The sequence below is a fragment of the Schistocerca piceifrons genome, chromosome 1, assembly GCF_021461385.2.
Source record: "Schistocerca piceifrons isolate TAMUIC-IGC-003096 chromosome 1, iqSchPice1.1, whole genome shotgun sequence".
Classification (NCBI taxonomy): Eukaryota; Metazoa; Arthropoda; class Insecta; order Orthoptera; family Acrididae; genus Schistocerca; species Schistocerca piceifrons.
In genome coordinates this window covers 937,149,961-937,158,707 of record NC_060138.1, presented here as the reverse complement: position 1 = coordinate 937,158,707, position 8,747 = coordinate 937,149,961, and the positions used below count along the sequence as shown (strand labels likewise).

General features: G+C 46.1%; 1 non-coding gene across 1 annotated transcript; it reads left to right on the top strand.

Moving 5' to 3' along the window:
- The first annotated feature begins 359 nt into the window (after positions 1 to 359).
- On the top strand, positions 360 to 434 carry Trnas-cga. The gene has a single exon. It is a non-coding gene; the product is annotated as a tRNA-Ser (tRNA).
- Positions 435 to 8,747: the final 8,313 nt, after the last annotated feature.

The window sequence follows — 8,747 nt, the reverse complement described above, 5'->3', positions numbered from 1 at the left end:
ATATTCTGAATTTATTTGTGTGAACTGATTAGTATCAACTAGCAACATGGTTAGGCCAAATACCAGACGTAACCGTGTGGAGGTTGAGAATTATGAAAGTTTCCAGAATGAGACTTTCACTCTGCAGCGGAGTGTGCGCTGATATGAAACTACCTGGCATATCAGCGCACACTCCGCTGCAGAGTGAAAGTCTCACTCTGGAAACATCCCCCAGGCTGTGGCTAAGCCATGTCTCCGCAATATCCTTTCTTTCAGCAGTGCTGGTTCTGCAAGGTTCGCAGGAGAGCTTCTGTAAAGCTTGGAAGGTAGGAGACGAGGTACTGGCAGAAGTAAAGCTGTGAGTACCGTGCGTGAGTCGTGCTTCGGTAGCTCAGTTGGTAGAGCACTTGCCCGCGAAAGGCAAAGGTCCCGAGTTCGAGTCTCGGTCGGACACACAGTTTTAATCTGCCAGGAAGTTTCATATCAGCCCACACTCCGCTGCAGAGTGAAAGTCTCATTCTGGAAGCATCCCCCAGGCTGTGGCTAAGCCATGTCTCCGCAATATCCTTTCTTTCAGGAGTGCTAGTTCTGCAAGGTTCGCAGGAGAGCTTCTGTAAAGTTTGGAAGGTAGGAGACGAGGTACTGGCAGAAGTAAAGTTGTGAGTACCGGCCGTGAGTCGTGCTTCGGTAGCTCAGTTGGTAGAGCACTTGCCCGCGAAAGGCAAAGGTCCCGAGTTCGAGTCTCGGTCGGGCACACAGCTTTAATCTGCCAGGAAGTTTCAATTATGAAAGTGATGACGAAATAGAGAATACTCCTGGATAATTGGCAGGAGGGTCGAGAGCTAATGAAAATGAACAAGCTACGAACGCACATGGTAGTGTAGTATCGCAGACAGATATTTCTCAACCGAATATACACTCCTGGAAATTGAAATAAGAACACCGTGAATTCATTGTCCCAGGAAGGGGAAACTTTATTGACACATTCCTGGGGTCAGATACATCACATGATCACACTGACAGAACCACAGGCACATAGACACAGGCAACAGAGCATGCACAATGTCGGCACTAGTACAGTGTATATCCACCTTTCGCAGCAATGCGGGCTGCTATTCTCCCATGGAGACGATCGTAGAGATGCTGGATGTAGTCCTGTGGAACGGCTTGCCATGCCATTTCCACCTGGCGCCTCAGTTGGACCAGCGTTCGTGCTGGACGTGCAGACCCCGTGAGACGACGCTTCATCCAGTCCCAAACATGCTCAATGGAGGACAGATCCGGAGATCTTGCTGGCCAGGGTAGTTGACTTACACCTTCTAGAGCACGTTGGGTGGCACGGGATACATGCGGACGTGCATTGCCCTGTTGGAACAGCAAGTTCCCTTGCCGGTCTAGGAATGGTAGAACGATGGGTTCGATGACGGTTTGGATGTACCGTGCACTATTCAGTGTCCCCTCGACGATCACCAGTGGTGTACGGCCAGTGTAGGAGATCGCTTCCCACACCATGATGCCGGGTGTTGGCCCTGTGTGCCTCAGTCGTATGCAGTCCTGATTGTGGCGCTCACCTGCACGGCGCCAAACACGCATACGACCATCATTGGCACCAAGGCAGAAGCGACTCTCATCGCTGAAGACGACACGTCTCCATTCGTCCCTCCATTCACGCCTGTCGCGACACCACTGGAGGCGGGCTGCACGATGTTGGGGCGTGAGCGGAAGACGGCCTAACGGTGTGCGGGACCGTAGCCCAGCTTCATGGAGACGGTTGCGAATGGTCCTCGCCGATACCCCAGGAGCAACAGTGTCCCTAAATTGCTGGGAAGTGGCGGTGCGGTCCCCTACGGCACTGCGTAGGATCCTACGGTCTTGGCGTGCATCCGTGCGTCGCTGCGGTCCGGTCCCAGGTCGACGGGCACGTGCACCTTCCGCCGACCACTGGCGACAACATCGATGTACTGTGGAGACCTCACGCCCCACGTGTTGAGCAATTCGGCGGTACGTCCACCCGGCCTCCTGCATGCCCACTATACGCCCTCGCTCAAAGTCCGTCAACTGCACATACGGTTCACGTCCACGCTGTCGCGGCATGCTACCAGTGTTAAAGACTGCGATGGAGCTCCGTATGCCACGGCAAACTGGCTGACACTGAGGGCGGCGGTGCACAAATGCTGCGCAGCTAGCGCCATTCGACGGCCAACACCGCGGTCCCTGGTGTGTCCGCTGTGCCGTGCGTGTGATCATTGCTTGTACAGCCCTCTCGCAGTGTCCGGAGCAAGTATGGTAGGTCTGACACACCGGTGTCAATGTGTTCTTTTTTCCATTTCCAGGAGTGTACAATCGCTGGGCGGACAAGAGAATGTCGAGACCACGAGAGAAATCAACTGCGAGAAAGCAGATGAAAGTGTTCGCGCGCAGATCGACTTTGCTAATCCAAGGGATATGCTTGCACAGCTATTCCGGAAATTAGAACTAATGGAACAGCAAAGAAAGAAAGAACGGGATTTAGTGGAACAGCAGAGGAAAAGAGAGCGAGAGGAGGATATCCAACGCCAGAACGAGTGTTTCGAAAAAGTTGAGACTAGCCTAATTGCCACAGTGGACGAGCGGTTAGTCAAACGCGAAGAAACGTTGATACAAAAAGTGAATCGTGCTCTGGACGATAGGGATCAAAGCATATGAGAACATGTTAACAGCGAGATAGAAATGGTTGAATCTGAGGTATCGGAAGTGAAGAAAAATTTACAGGAAATGCCCGATAAAGTAAATACTCTGGTCGGAGAGGTATCAGAGGTCAAAGAGGTGCATGAAACCTTCGATGCTAAAGTTAAGTAATTAACAAAAGACATCGAGGAAATCTCTTTAACTATTGAGCGAAGGGTAGAAGCTGAAGTGAAGCTTATAAAGCTTGACCATGTTGAACACAAGAGTCAGCAAGGTACCTCCATGAACCACGAACCCGTATGTGGTGTATTTCCTACCATTAAGATATCCTTCGATGAAATAGGGGCCTACAGTCCTGTCTTCCAGAATCCCATACCTTAGGTTCATCGACTACGGTTTTTTGTGTGCAATTTGCCGCGACCAACATGGATTTTCAGTTGCCCAATAATCCTTGTTATGCAAATTCACATTTCCGTTGTTCGTGAATGTAGCCTCGTCAGTAAATAAAATTGAATTAATAAATGTGTCATCTCTCTGAATCTGAAGTTGAGCCCATCGGTAAAATTCAGTGCGACGCATACAATTCGTACCAGTTAATTCTTGGTAAGACATATGTTAAGGATGATAGTTACGGCGATGCTGAAGACGAACAACACTACTATGGCTCATGCCAGATTCCCTTGTGATTTGACGCGAACTAACACGGATCTCGAACCACAGTGGCAAGAGTACAAATTTTCGCTTCCTCGTTAATAACTTTCCTTTGCCGGGTATGTTTCCAATGCGTTAAAGAGCTAGTTCTTCTCAATTTATCATTTAATGATATTTTAATGTACGACGTGTAAGTTGAGTACATTGAGGATATCTTTCAGCATATAAGTCTCTAGCTCTCATTGACTTTCGTTGGAATTCTCCGTAAATGAGAAGCATATCGACTTGTTCTTCGAAGGAATACATCATTAACATCCACTTGATTCGACGATACTAGTCTTACATTTCCTATTATTGTTGTACTACGAAACCTTCGAATGGCGTTTACGTGTCAATGACACATTGGATGGATACGCCGTATTCGGCGAATATTTACTATTTTCATGATATACGAGAGAGAATTGTCAGAGCATGTGCTTCGATAAGTGCCGAAGTGATATGGAATACTACTCAATCCATGTTAAGAAGATTGCAGCACTGCATTGATACCAATGGTCATCACTTCGAACATCTTCTGTAAATGGACGTTCATGCCACTTTTGTGACCCTCGTTGACCTTCAAAGATCTTACTGTTACATATCATTGGATTCGTCTCGATAGCCGCTATCAGAAAATAAATACCAAACCAAACTTCCCATTGAAAAAAACAAAGTTGACCTTCATATCTCTGATGCGACCCCATCTAACAAAAACCCCCGTTGTCCCATGCAACTTTTTTCCCACAAACGTTTCAGATCCTGTCTTACTTTCGGAGTTATTCTAGATGGCGATAGTTAGTGACTCACCTTGTATATTGCTTTCTTGTTCATGTTATTGACAAAGAAGATTTTGGGGGAAATTTATAGGTACGAGTCGTGTTTTTTAAGTAAGTACCGTTTTGCCACACCGCGGCCGCAGCGCTGCGGTCGGCGTTCTGTGCATGCGCACTGGGTACCTACATCTGTTGTCTACGCAATGACGCCATTACAGTATGTTTCTTCCTTGTTTACATTGTGTACTGTGTGTTTAAGATGCCTTCGATAATTGTGTCCCGCTGACTGTGAAGTACGGGCTCTTATAAGATATCTTAGTGCTAAATGCTTAAAAGCGATTGATATTCATCGTGAGATCTGTGCAGTTTACGGAGAAAACATTGTGAGTGATTGAATGGTAAGAAAGTGGGTGAGAGCATTTAAAGATGGCTGCACAAATTTGCATGATGAACAACGGAGTGGGCGTCCTTCGGTCGTTAATGAAAGTTTGGTGCAGGAAGTGGAAAATCAGGTGACAGAAAACATACGCTTTACCATTTCCTCCTTGCGGGATGACTTTTCTAATGTTTCTCTTGTGTTTTGTACGACATTGTGCCCGAGCACTTGAAGTACCGTAAATTGTGTGCACGTTGGGTACCGAAAATATTGACGGATGTACAAAAACCCAAAATTTTAGGCAGCGCATTGACTTTCCTTGAACAGTACCACAATAACAGTGATGATTTCTTAAATCAAATTGTTACGAGCGATGAAACACGGATGGCCTACGTCACACCAGAATCAAAGCAACAGTCCATGGAATGGAAGCATTCAGATTCACCAAGAAAAGTGCTGTAAAAGCAAACAATTTCTGCCCGGAAAATCACGTGCACAGTGTTTTGGGACAGAAAAGGAGTATTACTAGTGGAATTTCTACCTCGTAATGAGATAATCAATGCAGCAGCTTACTGTAAGACATTGCACAATCTGCGCTGTTCAATTCAGAATAAAAGAGGTGGCAAGCTGAGCGATGGCATCGTTTTGCTGCAAGAGAATGCCCGTCCGCATGTGGGGAATCAGACCAAAGATCTCATCACATCTTTTCGATGGGAAACTCTAGATCATCCTCCGTACAGCCCAGATCTAGCGCCCAGTGTCAACCATTTGTTCCTGCACTTGAAGAAACACCTGGGCGGTCAGCGTCTTCAAGACGATGACGAAGTCAAAATAGTGGTGATGCAGTGGTTAACAAGTCCGGCGGCAGGCTTCTATGAGGAGAGTATTCAAAAACTGGTACAACGTCATGACTAGTGCCTCAATATTGACGGAAATTATGTAGAAAAGTAGTTTAAGGTACAGGCTTTCATGTAAAAATAAAATTATTGAGATATCTTAGCACATCTTTTTTTAAAATTTCAAAACGGTACTTAAAAACACGCCTCGTATATTTGTAATTTTTGTGATGAGAGGATATTTTAATTGTTAAAGTTTTCTCATGGTATGCTATCTTTCTCTGAATAATCAGAGTTTAATGTCTCATGAACGAGTTTCTTCGAAGTAAAACCCTCCTCCATGGTTCATAGTAAAGTTTCGAATTTTTACCGTGTGTGCACTGCATGTTAAGCCATACGATGAAACACATTCTCTGACAAAAAAATTTGTAGCACACTGTTTATGTTTACCTATTTTATTTGCTGATTTGTATTTACTTGCGATAACATCAGAATTCCAGACACAAAAACAATATGCTGAGCAATAGGTAATTCAATTTTCTTTCAGGGCAGATCTCGCGCTGGATTCTTAAGCAAATAGTGTGTGGTCAGGATTGTCTAGTGTCGTGCTAGTAAGTACATTAATTTTCATTGAACACTGTTTGCAATTTAAAACAGTTATTTTCTTCTCAACAGTGCAGTAATTTATTTTTGTGGATATTCTTAATTTAACATTGCACTTCATATTACGCATCGATTATAACGTGCTTCTGTACTGAGTTTTAGTTACATATTTTTCAGTGAATACACAATGAGTTTCTTTGGCATTTAATTAGATTCATTTTCCTTAGTTCAAATTTTGCATTTCATGAAGTTTAAAAGTTTATTTCACGACACTGTTCACATGCGTAACACGCGGCCGACAGTCATTCCGTTTTGCTCAGTGATAGAATATGATACCTAAAGTAGATGTTATATAAGGAAGAAATTTTCGAAATCAATGTATTCAGTTTTCTCGTATACTGACTATATTTTATAGAAATCTTACAGCAGCAGCTGCAGTCCGCCGCAGGACCCAGTCACATCAGACGGTGCGAGGGGCCGGTGCCACGCTTGAAACTGCCGCTTCCGCCTCCCTTCAAGCGTAAGTTTTATGTTGGGATGGAAACAGATCATGTGATCGACGAACTGCTGCAGTACATTTTCACCTTGAGGCTATATCAGAAAGCGTGATCAGCCCTCGTGTCAGTTGCTGCTATCCTGTGAGAGGGGAGGCTATGGAGGTCGACCCTAGGCATGCCTAGCTGTCTTCGTTCGTCTGTGGAACCACGAGTCTGCTTGGAAGGACGCTGCTGCTGCCAGCTGCACTACCAACTTCCGAGGCCACGTTGATGGGGTGCCGAGGCCACCATCGCCCTGCAGGTCTGATGGAGTCGATCGCACTCCAGCTTTCCGCTGCTGACACTGCGCCATTCCGCCGGTCCAGCTGAGGTCTAGAGTTGTGGAAGACGATCCTGAATTACTGGATAAAAATGTGTTATTGTCGACGATGTTTCCTTTGGGCTCTCTAGCGTAATTAGGACAGCACCAGCTCGTCTCACTTCGCTCTCTCCTGACTACTGTAAGGGTCTGGTACCGGACCCCTATAGTAACATAGGAAAGAAGATGGACGCATCGCTGTGGAGTCCAGAGCCTGCTTCTCACAGTGATTTCTGGAGATAGTGGTGCTGCCATCGCTTTGCCTTCCGTCGTTTCATAATATTCGCAGCGATACAAGACGTACGTTGTCGTTAGGACATGACGGAACAACACGAAGATTCAAGGTGGAAACTTTTGCACCAAAAGATGCAGCGTGTCGTTCACTGGCACTCTCGTAAAAACTGACACAATGTCAAGATTAACCTTGTGTTGTTTCGGCATATTATTATTCTCTTGAGAGTCTCTCTCAATAAGTTTTCCGCGAGTTCACAACATGGAGTCTACAATGTCCCACTTTCGGCGGTAATAATCCTGAAATCATCCCACCCCCTCCCCCCCCATGAACCATGGACATTGCCGTTGGTGAGGAGGCTTGCGTGCTCAATGATACAGATAGCCGTACCGTAGGTGCAATCACAACGGAGGGGTATCTGTTGAGAGGCCAGACAGACGTATGGTTCCTGAAGAGGGGCAGCAGCCTTTTCAGTAGTTGCAGGGGCAACAGCCTGGATGATTGACTGATCTGGCCTTTTAACACTAGCCAAACCGGCGTTGCTGATGTGGTACTGCGAACGGCTGAAAGCAAGCGGAAACTGCAGCCGTAATTTTTCGAGAGAGAATGCAGCTTTACTGTATAATTAAATGATGGTGGCATCCACTTGGGTAAAATATTCCGGAGCTAAAATAGTCCCCCATTCGGATCTCCGGGCGGGGACTACTCAAGAGAACGTCGTTATCAGGAGAGAGAAAACTGGCGTTTTACGGATCGGAGCGTGGAATGTCAGATCCCTTAATCGTGCAGGTAGGTTAGAAAATTTAAAAAGGGAAATGGATAGGTTAAAGTAAGATATGGTGGGAATTAGTGAAGTTTGGAGGCAGAGGCTACAAGACTTTTGGTCAGGTGAATACAGGGGTATAAATACAAAATCAAATATGGGTAATGGCTCTGGCTCTGAGCACTATGGGACTCAACTGCTGAGGTCATTAGTCCCCTAGAACTTAGAACTAGTTAAACCTAACTAACCTAAGGACATCACAAACATCCATGCCCGAGGCAGGATTCGAAGCTGCGACCGTAGCGGTCTTGCGGTTCCAGACTGAAGCGCCTTTAACCGCACGGCCACTTCGGCCGGGAATATGGGTAATGCAGGAGTAGGTATAATAATGCATAAAAAAGTAGGAGTGCGGGTAAACTACTACAAACAGCATAGTGAACGCATTATTGTGGCCAAGATAGACACGGAAAGCACGCCAACTGAGGTGGCGCAGTGGTTAGCACACTGGACTCGCATTCGCGAGGACGACGGTTCAATCCCTTCTCCGGCCATCCTGATTTAGGTTTTCCGTGATTTCCCTAAACCGTTTCAGGCAAATGCCTGGATGGTTCCTTGACAGGGCACGGCCGATTTCCTTCCCAATCCTTCCCTAACCCGAGTATGAGCTCCGTCTCTAATGACCTCGTTGGCGACGGGACGTTAAACACTAACCACCACCACCACCACCACCACCACCACCACCCACGCCTACTACAGTAGTGCAAGTTTATATGCTAACTAGCTCTGCAGATGATGAAGATATTGATGGAATGTATGATGAGATGAAAGAAATTATTCAGGTGGTGAAGGGAGACGAAAATTTAATAGTCATGGGTGACTGGAATTCAACAGTAGGAAAAGGAAGAAAAGGAAACGTAGTAGGAGAATATGGATTATGGCTAAGAAATGAAGGAGAAAGACGCCTGGTAGAATT